At 42.7% G+C, this 22,171-nt stretch overlaps 1 protein-coding gene across 5 annotated transcripts in view; it reads right to left on the reverse strand.

Moving 5' to 3' along the window:
* The window catches only part of RNF144B (ring finger protein 144B), a 149,850-nt gene that overhangs the window by 91,435 nt on the left and 36,244 nt on the right, over positions 1-22,171 (reverse strand). Inside the window, exon 1 of one of the 5 annotated variants that reach the window (XM_062185378.1) lies at positions 3,938-4,069. The exons of 2 other annotated variants lie outside the window; for them this stretch is intronic. The gene's annotated coding sequence lies outside the window, so the exon portion shown is untranslated. 2 more of the 5 variants (XM_062185386.1, XM_062185374.1) reach the window with 2 other exon arrangements.

Below are 22,171 nucleotides of genomic sequence, written 5' to 3' on the forward strand. Positions count from 1 at the left end.
CCTGATGAAAGCTAAAAGCCTTATATGGAGATTGAAATTAGAATCAAATTTAAAGCCATTTCAGAAGAGGAATCTCCCATGCCAGGCAAGGTGTGTATTTTTGCTCACCTTTTCTTAATCATTTTCTAATCACAGGAATCCATAATGCAGGGAACAAAGTCAACCCACAAAGAACCAAATCCCACAATAAGTGCTAGGGATGTAGCTGACTAAATCCAGGTGCTACATACAAAGGCCAAACCAGATGAGGAGGTAGTCAACAGCTGATTTCATAGAATCCGACACAGGAGAATTTGTGCATTGATGGCTTCAGCCATGAGTATAGCAAAGAGAGAAATGAGTTGTCTTGATCTCTTCCCAGGAAGCTAAAGATCAAGTTAACCAAGGGCCTGGACTCAACACATGACTTTGGAGGAATTAGAAACCAATGGAATATCTCTTTCAAAGCACTTTTTTTTTTTTGACAGGCAGAGTGGACAGTGAGAGAGAGAGAGACAGAGAGAAAGGTCTTCCTTTGCCGTTGGTTCACCCTCCAATGGCCACTGTGGCCAGCGCACCGTGCTGATCCGAAAACAGGAGCCAGGTGCTTCTCCTGGTCTCCCACGCGGTGCAGGGTCCAAGCACTTGGGCCATCCTCCACTGCACTCCCGGGCCACAGCAGAGAGCTGGCCTGGAAGAGGGGCAACTGGGATAGAATCCGGCGCCCCGACCGGGACTAGAACCCGGGGTGCCGGCACCGCTAGGCGGAGGATTAGCATGTTGAACCATGGCGCCAGCCTACAGAGCACATTCTTAATGGATACTACAAGCATCAACTCAGCTATGAGTTAGAGAACAGTAGTTCACTTAGCTCGCTGTGCTTTCAAGAGAGGGATCCAATCACAGAGGTTTCTCATTCTGCATTTCAGAAGCATCAGTAAATTTACTCTCTTTAACAAACATTTTCCATTTTGAAATAGCCACTACAGTACAACACACCAGGTTTAGAAGTACTCACCAATCAAGTAAATAGAAAATGTCAAAGTTAATAAAAATAAAACATTTGTCCTAGATGTCTCGCTTCCCCCAAAGGTGAAAAAATAAATTAAGAAATTTAAAACAAATTAATTTAGATGCTGTTATGCCTTTTCAGTTACTTAATGGTCAAGTGACATCAGAGAAATATTACCAAATATTACACACACAAAAAAAACCCCACATGATTGAGATGACAATCATCAAAGTAGTTGTTATACTCAGGTAAAACAACATGAATTAGGAAATTACCTCTTCAGTCCAAAGTCACTTCCAACCTTACAAGTAGGAAAATTCCTTCAGGAAAGAGACCACATCGTACACATGTTATATCCCCAGGATCTAATACAGTGCCTAGCAAATACATGCTCAATAGTATTTTCTAACTACTCTCTACTACCAACTTTTCTAACTACACATGTAAGTGAGAAATGTTAAAGGCCAGGTTCTCACCTGTGTTCACTTTCAACGATTCAAAAGCTGAAAATGCTGATACACTGGTACAGCAAAGGAGCTTCTATAAGCTGAGGCAGACATCCCTGAGAGGGATGCCTGATTACTTAGGAGCTTTGGCTACAGAAACTTACTCCCCAAAGACCAAAGTGGAAAGCAAACTTGTGGAGCAGCTTGGCACCTTTCACACATGCAAAATAATCAGTTGCACAAAGTTAGGTTTAGTCCCAAAACTGTTCGGACTTTGTTCCTCCCTCAACATCTGGGTTCAGCATGATTCCTGACCTCTACCTCAAACTGGAAATTTCAAACACTAACAACCCGGCTCAACAAGAAAGTAATGTCCTAGGTCAAGGCCACGGGAAACACAGAAGCCAGGATTAGCAGAAACAACGCACAGAAACGATTCTGACTCACATAGGAATGTTTCTAAATATCTAAAATAATGAAAAGACGTTTCAAGAAGGAAATTTTAAATATACTCAAATTAAACGCATCTGTACCGTGGAAGAGATAGCTTTCTTTTCTTTCTAGAGAGAGCACACTTTTCTCTTCACTGTAGATTTTAGCTACAAAAACCTGGTTCATGATCTGAGACCCCAAAACTGATTGTTTTAACAAGCCATGCCTTGAACTGACCTAGTTTGGAGACCTAGATGCCTTTAAATTGCCAATGAACGGAAACCATTCATGAGAATGGGGCTTTTGAATGCTGAGAATGTCCTTCAGGGCTCAGCACAGAGATATTTGGCATGGGTGACTGTAAATATTTGTAAAACCCTGGGTAAATGGACAGTGTTTGACCACACTCAAACCCTACTTCCAGCACAGTAATGGAGGAGCAAGTTATCTAGGGTGATTAGCTTGGGAAGTTTTTGGTTGAGTTTCTTTGCTTTGTTTGTTCAATTTGAATCAAAAACCAAAGAACCCAATTCTACCATTTGATATCTTTTTCACAGTCACTATATATTTTTACTTTTTTTTTTGCTCATCAAGACAGTCAATTAGTCAGAAGCTCCTTTTGAAATAGAGATTTCTTTAAATCTCCATCCCATTTTTCTAGGTCTATGCCCACTACAAAGAATAAAAGGTGTGCAAGGGCAGGGCAGGCGTTACGTGCAACCACAGCCTTGGATTTCATAAGAGAATTATTTCCAAGTGGTTTTGGGGATCTGCTGTGGATTTCTTGCTTTTTCTGCACCACTCCCCTCAAGACAGTCTTAGAGACTTATGAGACCGCTATCCATGAAAAGGACTCAAGTTGAGAAGGAGAGAGAGCTGGAAGGCAGAGGAACCTGCAAAGGAATTAGATGTGAGAGGGACGGAAGGCCAGCAGCCTCATCTGGGCGAAAGCCGCAGCAGCAGATACTTCAATTAGTCAGGAACTCAGTTAAGACTGCCTGGGCTCCTTTTGCCTCTGAACCCACACCCTAAAAACTGAGTCATCCCCAAGTTCACTTATTTTGCTTCTGGGCATGGACACCCCTAATTTGCTGTTTCAGAAAGGTTAGATATATTATCCCTTATCTCATACCTCTCAATGCTCCAATAAACACCCAGATACATCAAACCAGAAGAACACTTGCAAATTCTATTGGGAGCCCCGGCAACTGTCTGAGTAGGATACATGTGACAAAAAAAGAAATAAGAAACTGACAGTCTGCAGTGGAAAAACATGAGGAAAGAGAACATTTTCCCAGAGTGCAGACTTTATTTCTGAAAAATCTACATGTGAGAAGTACAGGGTCCTTCAAAAAGCTCGTGGAAAATGGAATTAAAAGATTTTATTTTGGTGCAAAAGTTTTTGAAATTCATATGTAATTTTCCACAATATACATTTCCATGAACTTTTGGAGGTACCCCCCTGTACGCACTAGGAGTAGACTGACAATAGAATCTCTGAAACCAGTAAGAAAAGCAAAAGGGATACCCTAGAAGGGTTAAGCAAAAGATCCCCTTTCCCTGTTGAAACACCAGTCAGTTTCACTTTAACTTAAACTTGAGAATAGGATCAGAGTTTCATTCTGTTTTATCAGCAATTATCTGATAAAATAATCACTGTACTGTATGGCCCAGATCCCACGGTTAACATAACATCTTATTCATAGCCATGTGTGTCAACATATTGCTATACATTTCCAAATAACAGAAGGTAGACATCCTAGACAATGCCAACTTCTGGTCTCCCCTTAAGACACGGGGAGGTTTGGTCCAATCTTCAAGTTCATGATACCTTCTGTACCTATTGCTTTGTTAGAGACAAAACGAGTTTCTTCTTACCTTTCCAAAGGCATCTATTTTTAAAAGTTAACAGGTGTCGGAGGCATTCAGAATGGATTCAGTTCTGCATGGCTTGAGCAGTGGAGGCAGAGCTAGAGCCCTCGGCCCCGGCGGTGGCCGGGCCAGTCTCCCGGGTCCTCCGCCTGTCGTGGTCTGGCAGCCTGCAGCGCACAGCGCTCGAGCAGCCTACCTGGCAGGAGGGCCGCGTTGTCCCCGGCGGCCGCTCAGCAGCCCGGTCCGCGCGCGCCGCCAGCCCCTGCCGCTCGCACGCCGCGGAGGAGGGGCCGTCTCCGTCTCTTCGGGGCTCCGGGCTCGGGGCTGACAGCTCTGCACTTGGCCGGGGCTGCACCAGCGCTGCCACTCCCAGACCGACGGGTCGGAGGAGGAGGAGTCCCTCTCCGCCCCCTCGGCTTGACGGGCAGCTGCGGTGCCCGCGAACCGGGCACAGCCAGCGGGCGGGCGTGGGGCGCAGCTCGCCGGGAGCCCGGAGCCGGGAGCCGCGGTTTATTTATACAGGAAGCTGGGGCGCCGCACTTCCTACTTCCCATCTGGGTCGCACTTCAGCTGCAGGTGATGGCCTTAACCCTGTCCGAGCCCAGCCGCCACCAGCAACGGGAGATCCAGTCCTCCCCGGGGCGTCCGGAGCAGGGTCCCCGGGCCGCAGCCCTGGTGCCCTCCGTCCTACCCAGCCTCTTGGTCCCCAGCGCTTGCCGCTTCTCTGTACACATCTTCCCAGGCACCTTCTTCTCCCAGCTCCCGAAGTCTCCTTTCTATAACACTCCAGACCCGCCTAGCCACCTCGCCAGAAAACTGTTTATTATAGAAACACTTCCCAAGCACATCGCAAAAAACAGATGGTACCTGATCCATCCTTTTGCGTCTAGTGATAAAATTAGAAAGCAAGCCCATCCAGTCAGGGAGGGTGTTTGTTTCCCTCCTAAGACACGGGCATGTTTTTTAGGAAACAATGATTTCCACTGGAGTGCTTTGTCAACACATTATGTGGGGAAACGCACGGTAACTGAACTGGTTGCTCAGCAGTTAAAGAAAGAGAAAGCCAGATGCTGTGAGATACTACCACATGCCTTCCTCACTGCAAAACCTCCAACACTTAATACGCGCCGCGATATTTTTAACAGATGACGTACTCACTCACTCCTCACAACCCACCCCGTCCTAGGTCACAATCACAGCCCACATCTGTTCAACGCTGCCACGTCCAATGTCCCTTCTCCGACAAAAGAGTCTGCCTGCAACTCACTCTCTCTCCTTTTGCGTCCACCGTCTGGATCAGGCTTCCTATAAAAGAAAGGATTCACAAGTCCTTTGTGGGGGAGATCCGTGCCTGCCAGTGAAGTAGTAGCAGCAGGCACTCTTCCAAACTACACAAGCAAACTGGTTCTCAGCTTTTGTGGAGGCAAACCTCTAGGTCAAAGCGAAGGGCGGGAGACACGAGTGGAACTATGTGTGTGATGCTAGCGCACGCTGGAGGACCAGCCCACTGGTGGGGGAGAGAAGGCAGCGAGAACACACAACAGGGACCCAAGGTAATAAAATCAAAGGATATTTGAGCTTCAAAAGTCCTTTGAGCTTTTTAAGTTCAAACACCTAATTTTAAAGATGAGGAAACTGATGTCCAGGGTGACTTAAGTGATTGGCCCAAACCAGAGAGCGAAGGAGCTGGACAAGGAGCCGGAACTCGAGAAAGGTGCATGTCAAGGAAAGCCGCCGCCCCAACACGCCGAACTTCAAGTTGAGCAATGCCCTAGGTTCTGAGATGACCTACCTTAAAGAACTTCCTTGGCCTACTAGCCACTGCTGACCTACAGGCACCAGGAAAGATAAATAAAGCACCTTGGAAGAGGTCAGTTTATTCATTAGTGGGGATGTAAATCTTCAGAGCCTTAAACCAAAGTTCAACACAGAGTCCACTTTTTAAATTACCATGCAATTAAGCTATAATCTCTGTCAGCAGGACAGGGAAAAAGCTGCTGCCAACATGAATGAAAACACAAGTTAAGCAACAATCGGGCTACCTGTTGTCACGAATATTTTGTATAAGCAAATAGCATCATTGAGTATCTCCAACCATGCAAACATATAAAAACTGCAGGCAAAATTTAATAAGACTAAATCAACATGGGGAATGCTGTAGTATTATGGGAACAATCTTTCTGATCTGCCTAAGTTGTCCCTGGGGTGAATGAATATTCATTCTCTTGAGCATTGATTGATTTCCTTCCATAGAAGCTGCCCTGGAACACGAAGGTGAAGGTAGCTTACATGCAGTCCCTGTCCTCAAGGACCCTCCAGTCCAGGGCAGGAGGGAGACAAGCACATCAGTTACCAGGGTACTGTGATGAGCAACAGGATAGACTGAAGCACGGTGTGCCATGGGAACACAGAGACAAATAGTTTAACCAAAGGAAGGGAACTGATGAACAGATTCAGAGAAGGCTTCCTCTACAGGGTGATATAAATCTGAGTTTTCCAGGAAATGAGTGGAGAAGGTAGAGAAGGGTGAACAGGCAGAACAATCACTGCAAAAACAAATATGAGAGTTCAGGTGAGGCTTTTCATAATTCAGACAGAGTAGATGTGTTCACAATAAAAGAATGAGGCTCTGAGTGACATGGGCATGGAAAGGAAGGGATAAAAAAATTAAAGACAAATAAAGTGGCAGGCATTCGGCCCACTTGGGATGCCCACACCCAACATCAGAGTGCCTGGGTTCCAGTTCTAGCTCCAGCTTCCTGCTAATGTGCACCCTGGGAGGCAGCAGCAAAGACTCAAGTAGTCTGGGCCCTGCCACTCACTTGGGAGATACGGATTGTGTTCTGGGCTGCTGGCTTCAGCCCAGCTCAACCTTCTGGGAGTGAACTAGCAGATGAAAGATCTCTCTTTCTCTCTCTCTCTCTCTCTCTCTCTCTCTCTCTCTTTCAAATAAATAAAAGTAAATAATATAAAATATTTTAAAGGAAAGGAACAAATGAAAATAGATTTCAGAAACAGAAGTTATGGGAGTTGGTATCTAATTGGATGGGAGGGATGACAGAGAAAGAAAAGCCCAGGCCATTGGCACCTCTAAGAGTGAAAAATAAGGACACACAGAAGCAAGCAAAATGATGGTGATTGCATTTAAATCCTGCAGAAACAGAGGTATCTCTGGGGCATACTGGAAAACTGGTCTAGTAGGCAGTCAACAGAGAGAGATCTGACATGAGGGCCATTTGGGAATGGCCATCATTTAGGGGGTGGTCATGGATGAAATTACTGAAAGCCAGGATCACCCGCAATGGAGAGCGTGCTGTGGAGGGAAGCCCAGAGCTTTGGACCCAGACAAACGCTACCACTCACTCATGACTGTATAATCTCAAGCAAGGTACTTAACTAAAACTCAACTTTCTCATCCATAAAATGGGAATCATGAGGGCTGGCATTGAGGAGCAGGGAGTTAAGCCACTGTTTGCAATACTGGCATCCCATATCAGAGCTCCAGTTCAAGTCCTGACTGCTCCACTTCTGAGCCAGCTACCTGCTAATGCACTGGGAAGGCCACAGAGGCCCAAGCACTTGGGTCTCTGCTGCCCACATGGGAGAACCAGATGGCATTCAGGCTCTTGGCTTTGTCTTGGCCCAGACCCAACCATTGCAGCCATTTGGGAAGTGAACCAACAAATGAAAGATTTTTTGGCCAGCACCATGGCTCACTTGGCTAATCCTCCACCTGCGGGGCCGGTATGCCCGGTACCCCGGGGCGCCAGGTTCTGTCCCGGTTGCTCCTCTTCCAGTCCAGCTCTCTGCTGTGGCCTGGGAAGGCAGTGGAGGAAGGCCCAAGTGCTTGGGCCCTGCACCTGCATGAAAGACCAGGAGGAAGCACCTGGCTCCTGGCTTCGGATCAGCGCAGCATGCAAGCCGTAGTGGCCATTTGGGGAGTGAACCAATGGAAGGAAGACCTTTCTCTCTGTCTCTCTCTCTCACTGTCTAAACTCTGCCTGTCAAAAAAAAAAGATTTTTTTTCTCTCTCTGTCCCCCACTCTTTATCACTCTTTCAAATAAATTAAATAAATCTTTTTTTAAAAAAATGGGAATGATGATATTCATCTCTTAGGTTGTTGTGAGCATACATGAGAAGATTGTAAAGTAGCTAGTGCTATGCCTGTTGGACAGAAATACCTACACTGTTCAAGTCTTAAAAGTGGGGAAGTGAATGCCACCTCTCAGAATTGTGCAATGTACAACCTGCTCAGCTGTGCACTGTGACCCTGGCCTGACACACAGTAGGAACTCAATGTTCAACTAAGGGGCAAAAGGAAAAGGAAGAGAAAAGAAAGGGAAAGGTCAGAAAAGTGAATCCAAAGGAATACCACTATTTAAAGGGTAAGTAAAAGAGAAACCCTAAAATAAACCTCAGAAAGAATTGCTGAGGCCAGCACTATGGCATGGTGGGCTAGGCATCCACCTGTGGCGCCAGCATTCCATGTGGGCGCCAAGTCATGTCCTGGATGCTCCCCTTCTGAGCAAGCACTCTGCCATGGCCTGGGAAAGCAGTGGAAGTTGGTTCAAGTGCTTGGGCCCCTGCACCCACTTGGGAGACCCAGCAGAAGCTCCTGGATACTGGCTTGGGATCAGCCCAGCTCTAACCATTGTGGCCATTTGGGGAATGAACCTGTGGATAGAAGATCTTTCTGACTCTCTTTTTCTCACTGTCTGTAACTCTACTTCTCAAAATAAAATCTTTTTTAAAAAAAGAAAATTATTCTCTTTAATAAAGAGAAAAGTCAAAATTCATTCTTTTTTTTTTTTTTTTTTTTTTTGACAGGCAGAGTTAGACAGTGAGCGAGAGAGACAAAGGTCTTCCTTCTGTTGGTTCACCCCTCAAATGGCCACTACGGCTGGCGCTGCACCAATCTGAAGCCAGGAGCCAAGTGCTTCCTCCTGGTCTCCCATGTGCGTGCAGGGCCGAAGCACTTGGGCCATCCTCCACTGCCTTCCGGGCCACAGCAGAGAGCTGGACTGGAAGAGGAGCAACCGGGACATAATCCAGCTCCCCAACCGGGACTAGAACCTGGGGTGCTGGTGCCACAGGCAGAAGATTAGCCTAGCGAGCCGCGGCGCTGGCCAAAATTCATTCTTGAAATTACTCTTCTGTTCTACCTTAGCATGTAAGTTTTTTTTTTTAAGGATTTATTTATTTATTTGAAAGTCAGAGTTACAGAGGGAGAGGAGAGGCAGAGAGAGAGAGATCTTCTATCCACTGGATCACTCCCCAGTTGGCCACAACAGCCAGAGCTGCACCGATCCGAAACCAGGAGCCAAGAGCTTCTTCCGGGTCTCCCACGTGGGTGCAGGGGCCCAAGGACTTGGGCCATCTTCTACTGCTTTCCCAGGCCATAGCAGAGAGCTGGATCAGAAGTGGAGCAGCCAGGACTTGAACTGGTGACCATATGGGATGCCGACACTGCAGGCAGCGGCTTTACCCACTATGCTACACTGCTGGCCCCTTAGCATGTAAGTTAGTAACACATATCATAGACATGACACTTTAAGTGCATCCTGTGGTTTTAAAATGCACTTTTTAAGTGCATTGTTCAGTTTTGATAAACCAGAGGGAAGAACACAAGTATTGGGAAAGCAGCTTCTTCAAAAAGTACAATTCTTGCTGCACCAGAAAAGATAGAAGGCAAAGGTCATAGTGTTCTACCCTGAGAGTTTGGTCACTTCTCATTTCCAAACATCTACAATTTCATTTGTGTTTTCTGTGACATCTAATGAGGTTCATCTTACTCATCCTTTCAACATTTATTGAGTGCACTGTACATACAACCAAGAGTATAACACAATTCAAAATAAGACTAATAATAAGACTTATATGAATATTATAAAACATATGATAGATTTTAGGTCAAAAATACATTCTGGGTGGCATGGCAAAGAACAGACAAACTGCATGGAAAGTCAATGTGTGACCCAGAAGTCATCCTCCAGTTATGTCAGATAACAAAATCTGACAAAGTTGGAGACATGTTATTCTGTTTCTCTTTCATACATACAAGAGGCATCTCAGCACTTCTCAGAGCAAGTTGAAACCAGTTGGGTCCCTACAAGAAACCCTTGACCAAAAGAGCTTCTAGTTGCCATTGTCATTATGCCACAGAAAAGCCCACATGATTTGGGAGAGAGGGCTGGATCAGAGAGCAGGTCTCCTGGGGATTCAGGTGCCTGAGGCTCTATCATCCCATATGACAGCTCCAGGAAGCCGGGATGTAGGGTCAGTGAGAAAATGGAGGTCAGAAGCACCTAACTCATTCCAGAAAAAATGACTCTGCATTAGCCCTGAATTAAGATTCTGCACCAGAGAGCCAGATGAAATACTCTTGAGAATCCTTGTGTTTGCAAGGTTTCTATTAATCCTTCTAATGTTTTATCTCCAAATTCCTGCATGAGACAATCAATAAATAAAAAAATCCCCAGTGTTCCCAGAGTCATCATACCAACCAACACACAAACTGGTCTACAGAAAATCCAACACTCAGTCCTGTGCATCCATATCCAACATAGATGCCAAGGCTTCCACTGAAAGGCAAAACATTTCTTGGCTTGATGGATATGGAATTTTATTCTTGCAAATAAGCCACCTTTCAGAGACAGTATAGTATAGATGGTAATTTCCCAGTGGGACTTTTTTTAAAAGGTATCCTAAAAACTTGGGTTTTCCCTGCCATGTAGCTGGATGATACCCTTCTTTTCCTGCCTTGTCCTTCTCCACCATCTCCTCCCTCTTCCTGCACAATCACCAAGTCCCTTAGTAAACCAGGAGCCAGATGGAGCTAACAGATACTACATCTTCAAAATATTGAAGAACCAAAAATAAAGTATAGAAGCCAGGACTGGATGAAGAAAATGGAGTGGAGGAGAGACATGTAGGATGGAGGAACACAGGTGCCTCCATGGGGAGAAAGTCAATCCTGTACCCTACAAGAGAGAAAAATCCCCTACACTGGCAAGGTCTAGCACCTCCTACCCTTACCACCAGTGACTTCAAGTCCCCCACACCCTCCTCAGAATTTCCTCATGAGAGTTGGCTGTCTGAGGTTTCTGGTATTAAGAAAGCTTTCCCAGTCTTTAGATTTTATATGTATGTTTTCCTAGATTTTCTTCTGAAAAGTCCAATGTTTTGTTTTTAATTTTGTTAGTAGTCAATCAAGTTCTGAATTAGTTGCATTATAAACAGGGAACCACTTATGCTAGAATAATTTATTAACCAATCCATGATTTTTCCACTGAATTGGACTGCAACAGATATCAAAAATTAAGTTATCTCTATTCTGAAGTAATCATTCTGAAATATTTATCTTTTAATCTATTCTGTTCCAACATTTATTTGTTTATTGTTAGACCAATACTATCTCTATTATACTGTCATTACAGTATATTATATTTTATTAATATAAATTTTTATGATTATTTAATATAATTTTTGAAAACCCAAGTAGATACTATAGCTCTGAACTATAAGAAATGTATATATTGCATACACTTTTATACATATGAATATTATATTACTTAAGGGAACATTTTCTCCTATTTCTTAGTGTTTATTGGAAAAATAGATAAAAGATTTCAATTTTTACATTTATCTTGCATCCAGACATCTCCCCCAAATATTATTTACTAGAGTGGTTTTATTTAGACTCAGCCTCATGTTTGGGGATGTGTATATAATCATATCAGCAACCAAGAAAAGATGTTTTTATTTATAGCAACAATATAACTTCTTGTCTTATTGCATCTGCTAGAAAAATAACAATAACAAAGGATAATAAATTAAAATGAACAAAATTTCTGATCATGGGCATTCTGGTCTAGATTTTTATTTAGCTGATTATATTATTTCATCATTTATAATGAAGGGCTTGTTTATTTTTTAACAAATGGTCTTTATTACATTTAAAGGATTTCTTTCTGCTACTCCTTAAGAGTTTTATCAGGAATAATACTGAGCTTGATCAAATGATTTTTCAGTAACTATTGATATGATTACCTGATATTGATCTTTTAATTTTTTTTTTTAATTTTATTTATTGGAGAGGCAAAGAGACAGAGAGAAACAGATAGACATACAGAGCTCTCCTTCACTGGCTCACTCCAAAATTTCTGGTATGGCCAGGACTACACTCCAGCTGAAGATGGGAACCAGGAACACAATCCCGAGCAGGAATCCAGCTATGTGAGCCATCACTACTGCCTTCCAGGTTCTGCATTAGAGGGAAACGGGAATCAGGACCTAGAGCTGGGGATTGAACCCGGAAACTCTGATGTGAGATTCAGACATCCTACCCAGCGACATAAGTGCTAGGCTAAATGTAGTTTATTTCTAATTTTCCTATTTCTGTATTGAGCTATATAAATACTTAAGCCAAAGTATTTCAAAACATAGCATATTTTGCTTACAGAAATCTGGTTTAAAAAAAAGAAGAAGAAGATAGCAAGGACCGGCATTGTGGCACAGCAGCTTAAGCTGCCTCGAGAGATCTGGCATCCCATATGGGTGCAAATTCAAGTCCTAGCTGCTCCACTTCTGATCTAACTGCCTACTAATGCCCTTAGAAAAGCAGCAGAAAATGCCCCAAGAGCTAGCCCCAGCACCTATGTGGGAGACCCAAATGAAGTTCCTGGTCCTGGCTTCAGCCTGGCCCAGTCCTGGTTGTTATGGTCCTTTGGGGAGAGAACCAGTGGATGGAAGATCTTTCTCTGTCTCTTTCTCTCTTTCTCTGTAACTTATTTTCAAATTAATAAATAAATCTTAAAAGAGAGAGAGATAGCTATATCATATTTAAAATAGTAGGTCCATCAAAAGATTCTTTCCGCAAGTCCAGATAGATATTCCAAATGCAACTATAAAATTTTAACATTAAATCCTGCTTATTAAGTGCTTATCATTTAAAGTCCTATCTTATATTTGTAAGAATAAGTTCTAGAGCTTTGTTTGCCAACTTTGCTTTCCATGACTATAATATATAATTCTTCAAAAGCTGAATACTCTGCCTGCTTACCTTGATTACAAATTTCCAATTTATTTCAAACAATATACAACCAAAATTTAGAGGATTCCTTTTCAAAAGCAAAAAAAAAAAAAAAATTAGTAATATCAATGGGCACTGATTTACAAAGTAGTTCAAAGATCCAAAACATTTCTCAAATCTGATTGGTTAATAGTCTGCAAAGAGATGGGGGCCGGCACCATGGCTCACTTGGTTAATCCTCCGCCTGAGGCACAAGCATCCCATATGGGCGCTGGTTCTGGTCCCAGTTGCTCCTCTTCCAGTCCAGCTCTCTGCTGTGGCCTGGGAGGGCAGTGGAGGATGGCCCAAGTGCTTGGGCCCCTGCACCTGCATGGGAGACCAGGAGGAAGCACCTGGCTCCTGGCTTCAGATCCGCGCAGCGCTGGCCGTAGTGGCCAATTGGGGAGTGAATCAATGGAAGGAAGATCTTTCTCTCTGTCTCTTTCTCTCACTGTCTATAACTCTACCTGTCAAATAAATAAACAAAAAAAAATAGTCTGCAAAGAGAAAAAACACATTCTGCATGTTAGAGGATTTTCACATTCAATATCAACTTCATTGCAAAAATATTGCAATTCAATTACTTGGAGTATATAGAAAAATATTTGTAAACATTGACTATTTCTACCACATTGACTATTTCTACCACAATTTGTTTAAAAGAAATAAATTGCATGTGCAAATTTCCACTTCATGGATTTTCTTTCTGGTAGGCATATATATATGTGTGTGTGTGTGTGTGTGTGTCTTTAAGTGTTGAAGTACCCACTAATACAATACTAACATACATAATATATATGTAATATATATGCTTATATTCTGACATCTTGCCACCAAAATCTTTGCTTGCATTTTCACTGAGAAATAAATCATTTCCAGTGGTTGCCTAGGGCTAGATGTGAAAATGAGGATTGGCTACAAGTGGACATCAGAATTTTTCTGGCTGATAGAAGTATTCTCAAATGGGATGCTAATGATAGTTATATAAGCCTATATATCTACTAAAAGCCATCAAACTATACACTTAAAATGGTTGAGATCTTTTGCTATGTAAATTTTATCACAAATTGTGTTATATCTCTTATCACAATGAAAACATCAATTTTATTTTTTATGATAAATTTTAGCCAAATTTATAATAGAATCTCTGGAATATTAAATATTTAAACTTTGGTAGAGTAATTTTCCTTAAAGTTTTACTTTTATTCCATAAATTAGGTGAAAATAAAACAATCAGGTAATAGATTTAAATGAATTTCTGTTTGAAGAATCTGGTAATATTGACATAATACTAGAAAAATTTAACTGCATGCAAATTCCTTTTATACTAATGGAATCCACCACATTAACAACTATTATTTCACTTTCCTTATATTCATAAGGAAGCAAAATGGAAAATGGGTTAATGAGATTTAGAAGATTCATTTGATCTAAATGAATACTCACATTCACAGAACAAAATGTAACGACACCTACTGCAGCTGAATGTGTTAAATCATCGTCTTTGGGCAAAGTATTCTTAAATAATGACAAACCTTTGAAGTAGATACTGATAATATTTTAGTAGATCTGTATATTACACACGCATCATCAACTTCCTTGAGAAAAATAAATTTAATGCTTAATTTTTCGTTACCCTTTCTCTCTTTTAGCTCATTTTCTGCCCAAAAGAATGATTACAAACTAAAATTTAAAGTTCTTAAACAATACAAACAAATTAAATGAAATATAAATAAATAAATATAGAGAAAAAAAAACTGTACTGATAGCAATCAGATTTCCCATTCACCTGGCCTCAACAACAATCAACCACGCAATTAATTGCGAGCTTTTTGCAGGTCTCAGAGGTGGGGGTTAAGGCACAACTGACTGACACACCAGGTAGCTAACAGGATAGCAACATCAAGTACTTCTCCCACCATCATCTAGACTGGGAGGAGTTAGCCTTAGCCAAGAAGGTAGGAACAAAGTCCATTTTATCAATAAGTGTGTTGCATGCTGTTCTTTAAAGGAAGATGTAAGTTACTTGCATTTGGAGAGAACTGGGGCAAAAGCAGGGTGATACTCATCATTTTTCATATTTAACACAGGTAAAATACACTCTTCACAATATACCATCTTACACACCATTAGACAATACCACAGTAAAATCTGGCATACAAACCACCTTGTCTCATGTAAAGGCATTGTTAAATAATACTGCTTCCTTAAAAGCAAATAAACAAGGGGCCAGCACTGTGGCATAATGGGTAAAGACGCCCCCTGCAGTGCCGTCATCCCATATGGGTGGTGGATCGAGTCCTGGCTGCTCCACTTCTGATCCAGCTCTCTGCTATGGCCTAGGAAAGCAGTGGAAGATGGTCCAAGTCCTACAGCCCCTGCACCCGTGTGGGAGACTCGGAAGAATTCCTGGTTCCTGGCTTGGATTGGCCCAGTTCTGGCTATTGTGGCTATCTGGGGAGTGCATCAACGGATGGAAGACCTCTCTCTGTCTGCTTCTCCTTCTCTCTCTGAGTAACTCTGACTTTCAAATAATTAAATCTTTTTTTAAAAGTATAAAAAAGTAAACAAATAAATGAAGCAAAACAAAAAACCCAGGGTAAACATCAAATGGAATAAAAGAAGAGGCACCAAGGCCAGCTTTGTGGTGTAGCAGGTACAGCTGATGCCTGGCATGCCAGCATCCCGTATGGGTATTGGTTCATGTTCCAGCTGCTCCACTTCCCATCCAGCTCCCTGCTAATAACCTGGAAAAAGCAGTGAAAGATGACCCAAGTATTTGGGCTCCTACCACCCACATGAAGGACCCAGATGAAGCTCTGGCTCCTTAATTCAGCCTGGTCCAGCTCTGGCCATTGCAGCAATCTACAGAGTGAACCAGCAGATGGAAAATTCTCTCTCTCCCTGTCTCTCTCCCTCTCTCTCTCTTTCTCTCTCTCTCTCTCTCTCTCTCTCTCTCTCTCTCTCCCCCCACATACACACTGTCTCAATCACTCCAACTTGCAACATAAATAAATAAATCTTTAAAAAAAGAAAGAAAGAAAGAAAACAAGAGTCACCAATTGGACTTCTATAATAATTTCTCTTTGAATTTCCTGAGTCATTTTTATTTTGATTATTAATTATCTATTTCCTCTAAGTTTCAAAATTCATTTTCATGAAATTTTACATCTGCTCTTCATGTGTAATTCTTTTCATCTTCCCTTCATCTGTGGTTTTCTGTTTTCTCATTCCTAATATTGTATACTTTTATTCTCTTTTTCCTGTATTTTGTCTTATTTTGCCTGTTGACACTTTTTTCTATTGTATTAATTCCAACTTCTAACTTCATCAGTTTGTGGGTGGGGAAGCTGGCTTTTTTTTTTTTTTTTTTTTGTCTGTCTTTTATTTGAGGGCAGCGGGCATTTTCTTGGTCTTTTCTTCAGGAAGAATAGAGATATTTATGTTGGCCAGCGCCGGGGCTCATTAGGCTAATCCTCCGCCTGCAGCACCAGCACACCGGGTTCTAGTCCCGGTAAGGGCGCTGGATTCTGTCCCAGTCGCTCCTCTTCTAGGCCAGCTCTCTGCTGTGGCCAGGGAGTGCAGTGGAGGATGGCCCAAGTGCTTGGGCCCTGCACCCCATGGGAGACCAGGAGGAAGCACCTGGCTCCTGCCCTCGGATCAGCGCGGTGCGCCGGCCGCAGCGCACCAGCCACAGCGGCCATTGGAGGGTGAACCAACGGCAAAGGAAGACCTTTCTCTCTGTCTTTCTCCCACTGTCCACTCTGCCTGTCCAAAAAAAAAAAAAAGAGAGAGAGAGAGAGAGATATCTATGTCATAAGTTTTCTCTGTCTACAGTTTTGGATACATGCTGTGCCCCAAAGATTTGCGTATGAAGTATATTTTCTTACTGCTCTCCAAAGAATCTACCATTTATCTTTGATTATTCTGTTTAACCAAAGGTTTATCTTGGAGAGTGTTTTTTTTAATAATTTTTATTTATATAAGGTGAATCAAATTTCATGTATTTTATATATACAGATTTAGGAGCATAGTGATACTTCCCAAACCACCCTCCTTCCCACCCACACTCCCAATCCTCCTTTCTCCTTCCTTTCTTATTCTTTATTTTTTTTAAAGATTTATACATTTATTTGAAAGGAAGAGTTACAGAGAAGCAGAGAGACAAAGAGGTCTTCCATCCACTGGTTCACTCCCCAAATGACCCCAACGTCCGGAGCTGGGCCGATCTGAGCTTCTTCTAGCTCTCGCATGCAGGTGCAGAGGCCCAAGCACTTGGGCCATCTTCCACTGCTTTCCCAGGTCATAACAGAGAGCCAGATCAGAAGTGGAGCAGCAGGAACTCAAATTGGCGCCCATATGGGATGCCAGTGCCACAGGCACCAGCTTTACCCACTACGCCGCAGAACTGGCCCTTCTTTAATTTTTTACAATGACATGCTTTCAGGTTATTTTATAATAATAAGTTTAATTTCCAAGGAGTTGGGTCTTTGGGTCACATGTTTGGTGCTGATTTCTAATTTAACTGGATTATAATGAAGGAATGGGATGTATAAAGTCTCTGCTTTTTATATTTTCTAGTGTTTACTTTGTTTTAGCCATATAGGTTAACAATTCTATTTTCTAGTCATTCAGTTTTGGAAAACTGCACGTCTCTAAAGAAATGCTTCCTGAAATATTTCACAGTGATGTCACCAGGTAACCTGCTCTCCTCCCCTAAAGATTAAATCACAGTAACAATTGCTCATGTTTCATTGTCCAATTGCAAAATGCATTCAAACTTGCAAATCTGGAACCATTACCTTCTCAGTAAAAAACAAAGCAATTAATCATTTTTAATAGTCAGATGATTTTACCACCTCGGAATTTAATCAAAACAAACCAAAGGCATGCAACCTTCCTGAACTGTATCCAAGAAAATGCTGGTCTAAGTTTTCATTTTCAAATTTGACATGTCAACTCCTTTGCATCAGTAGTAGCTCAGGCAAGCCTGCTGGTCACCCACAAATCCAAGAGAAAAGCATTTGCCTCACGCATCAAGAGGACCTCAGCACGATTCCCTGGGACCTTAAGGTGCAAGGGACCAAAACTATTTAAAATCCAAGCAGCTGATAAAATACTCAATCCTACTGAGTCTTGAAGAGTCTACAGTCATATTAGACAAGCCTTGAGGATCTAAAACTCAACCAATGAGCACATGTGAGAGAAGAAATCTTGTTTTTACATCACCAAGGAAAACCCAAACTCTTACAAAAGATTTGTTAACAAGGGTACACTTGGAGGCAGAGCATTGTTTTCTTAAAGTGTCTTCTGAAGTTTAAAATAATAAAGTGAGTGCTCCCTCCATTGTAAGGAGTTTGGAGATAAAATGTCATATTTGACTATCCATTGTGTGCCTGGCATGGTGTTCGAACTAAGCATTTTGCATACCTCATGTTTTTTTAATCTTCACAGAAGTAACCACCGTACATAATAATCTAAGCTTACTTGCTTACAAACTCTTTATAAGTATCACACTTTTAAATAGTTAGTAACTGATATAGCAGGAAAACCTCATTAAAACATAGTTTTAGCTATAAAACCCACGATGTGGAGCATTCACTATTCAACCTCTTGGTGTTGAAATCAGCCTCCAGTATTTTTACCTCTAAATCAGCCATAATGCTCTTTAAGCTGCTAAGATTTCAGTTTATGATGTTAGCAACCATTCATTTCAAACAAAAACCATTACATACATACATCTACTTTGAATTAATGATTATGTAAACATTAAATAAATATTTAATCTCTTCTACTTAAATGACCTCATGAAATCTAATCCCATACTTGGTTTTTATACTACTGATCAGTGTATCACAGAGGTAATTCTAAGAACCTAAGAGACTTTCTAATTGGCACAAAATTCAAAATTGTGTATAACCTGCTTTCCTTTCAGATTCATTGTTTTTCACTTCGCATCTTAGCTCTAGCCATATGACTCTATTTCTAGGTACCCCAACTTCTTAGTCACATTCCTCTGGTTCTCCATTTACGAAGGTCATTCTTCCTACTCTTTCTACTTTGTGCCATAAAATGTCACTCCTTTTCTGGGTATCCCCCAGGCAACTTTCCCTTCCCCTGTGTAGTCAGACACCCTTTTCTGGGCTTCCTCTCATAATATAATGCTCTTACCCTTGTTGCTGCATTCAAGAAACCTTTATTAGGTACTGGGAATACAAAGATAAATAAAGCATAAGATTTCAAGGAGTATAAGAAAAGACAGATTAGACATGGTAAGTTTCTCCAACCAAGGCATTCACTTTTTTTTTTTTTTTTTTTTTTTTTTTGACAGGCAGAGTTAGACAGAGAGAGAGAGAGAGAAAGGTCTTTCTTCTGTTGGTTCACCCCCTAAATGGCCGCTAAGGCCGGCGCACTACACCAATCTGAAGCCAGGAGCCAGGTGCTTATCCTGGTCTCCCATGTGCGTGCAGGGCCCAAGCACTTGGGCCTCGTCCACTGCCTTCCCGGGCCACAGCAGAGAGCTGGCCTGGAAGAGGAGCAACCGGGACAGAATCCGGCGTCCCAACCGGGACTAGAACCCGGGGTGCCAGCGCCGCAGGCGGAGGATTAACCAAGTGAGCCGCAGTGCTGGCCAGATTCACATTTCTAAAAAGGTTGGGATTGAAGATCATTATGTGGATTAAGCTAGACAACAAGACAAATACCACATGTTCTGTCGCAAACAGAAACTTAAAAAAAAAAAAAAAGAAAAGAAAAAAAGTTGATGTGAACTTAGGATAGTTAGTGCTAGAGGTTGGGAAGGGTGTAAGGGCAGGGAGAAAGGTTGAATAATAGGTACCAAAACATAGTCAGATAGAAATCATAGGTTCTAGGGGCAGGCACTGTGGCACAGTGGGTTAAACCATCATGCAGTACACCAGCATCCGATATCAAATTGCTTGGATTTGAGTCCTTCCTCTACTTTCTTTTTCTTTTTTTAAAGATTTTATTTATTTATTTATTTGAAAGACAGAGTTACAGAGAGGCACAAAGAGAGAGGTCTTCTATCCGCTGGTTCACTCCCCAGATGGCCACGACAGCTGGAGCTGCACTGATCCGAAGCTAGGAGCCAGGAGCTTCTTCCAGGTCTCCCATGCAGGTGCAGGGGTCCAAGGACTTAGGCCATTTTCTATTGCTTTCCCAGGCCATAGCAGAGAGCTGGATCAGAAGTGGAGCAGCTGGAACTCGAACCGGCACCCATAAGGGATGCCAGCACTGCAAGTGGTAGCTTTACCTACTACACCACAGCACCGTACCCTCTTCCTCTACCTTCAATCCAGATGCCTGCTAATGTACCTAGGAGACAGCAGATTATGGCCCAAACACTTGGGCTCCTGCCACCCGTATGGGACCCAGATGGAGCTCCTGGTTCCTGCTGTTAGCCTGGCCCAGTCTCAGCTATGGTAGGCATTTTAAAAGTGAACCAGCAGGTCAAAGATCTCTGTCTCTCCCTCTCTCTGTCACTATGCCTTTCAAATAAATAAATAGTTTTTAAAATTAAGTGATAGGTTCTAATACAGCACAGTGGGGCAACTCTAGTTCACAATAATTAATTATATTCTATATAAAGAACCAGAAGAGACAGTGGGCATTTAGTCTTCCAGTTAACAGGTCTGTCTTCCACATCAGAGTGCCTAAGTTCAATTCTCAGTTTTGGCTCCTGGCTCCAGGTTCTAGCCAATGCAGACTCTGGGAGGCAGAGGTGTCAGTTCAAGTAATTAGGTTCCTGACTCTCATGTGGGATACCTGGATTGTGTTCCTAGCTCCTGTGGCTCTGGTTTCAGTCCAGCTAGGGTCATTGAAGGTATTTGGGGAGCAAATCAGCAGATTGGATAGCTTTCTGTCTTAAAAGAAAAAAAAATTACACTGGCACCGTGGCTCAACAGGCTAATCCTCCACCTACGGCACCGGCACACCGGGTTCTAGTCCCGGTTGGGGTACCGGATTCTGTCCCAGTTGCCCCTCTTCCAGGCCAGCTCTCTGCTATGGCCAGGGAGTGCAGTGGAGGATGGCCCAAGTGCTTGGACCCTGCACCCTATGGGAGACCAGGATAAGCACCTGGCTCCTGGCTTCGGATCAGCGCGGTGCGCCGGCCACTGCGGCCATTGGAGGGTGAACCAACGGCAAAGGAAGACCTTTCTCTCTGTCTCTCTCTCTCTCTCACTGTCCACTGTCCACTCTGCCTGTCAAAAAAAATAAAAAGAAAAAAAAAAGAAAAAAAAAGAAAAAAAATGGAGAGAGAAGATATTAAAGCTCCTGATAAGAAAATGGCAAGTCTAGTTGTCCGGTTTGGTAAGTTTATACTATGTATATGTGTTGAGGTATCACACTACACCCCATAATGAAGTGCAAGTATTACATGTTTTTTTTTAAGATTTTATTTATTTATTTGACAGGTAGAGTTACAGACAGTGAGAGAGAGAGACAGAGAGAAAGGTCTTCCTTCTGTTGGTTCACTCCCCAAATGGCCGCTATGGCCGGCGCTACACCAAAGCGAAGCCAGGAGCCAGGTGCTTCCTCCTGGTCTCCCCTGTGGGTGCAGGGCCCAAGCACTTGGACCATCCTCCACTGCCTTCCCGGGCCACAGCAGAGAGCTGGACTGGGAGAGGAGCTACCGGGACTAGAACCCGGTGCCCATATGGGATGCCGGCGCTGCAGTGGAGGATTAACCAAGTGAGCCACGGCGCCGTCCCCTTACATGTTATTTTTAAAAAGTTTTAAGACATTTATTTGAAAGGCATAGCCAAGAAGAGAGAGAGAGAGAGATCTTTCATTCATTGATTCATTCCCCCAAATGACTACAACAGCCAATTCTAGGCCCAGCTGAAGCTGGGACCCAGGAACTCCATCCCAGTCTCCCACATGGGTGGCAGGAACTCAAGTACTTGGGCCATCATCCACTGCCTCCCAGGCACGTTAGCAGGGTGTTGGATAGGAAGTAGAGAAGCCAGGACTCAAACTAGCACTCCAATATAAGATGCAGGTGTCCCAAGTGGCAACTTAACCCACTGCACCACAACACCCACTCTAAACAAAAAGTTTTTAATAAAAAAAATTTTTTTAAAGTTTAAAGCTATTCATTGACAAGCTATTACAATGAAAGCAAAAGATAAGCATGGAAAATCACCCTCAAATTTATTCCAAAATTTTTTGTGAATATACAGTGGTCTCTTAAACCCAAAGGGGCTCATTAGTGATAGATTAACAGCACATCAAACTTACATTTTAAATAAAGATTCAAGGGGTAGTTTATGATGAATAAATACTGCAGTCCAGTAAGACATCTAAGCAGCAAACTGAGAAAAGGTGTGAGAGGAGAG

The sequence above is a fragment of the Lepus europaeus genome, chromosome 3 (assembly GCF_033115175.1).
Source record: "Lepus europaeus isolate LE1 chromosome 3, mLepTim1.pri, whole genome shotgun sequence".
NCBI lineage: Eukaryota > Metazoa > Chordata > Mammalia > Lagomorpha > Leporidae > Lepus > Lepus europaeus.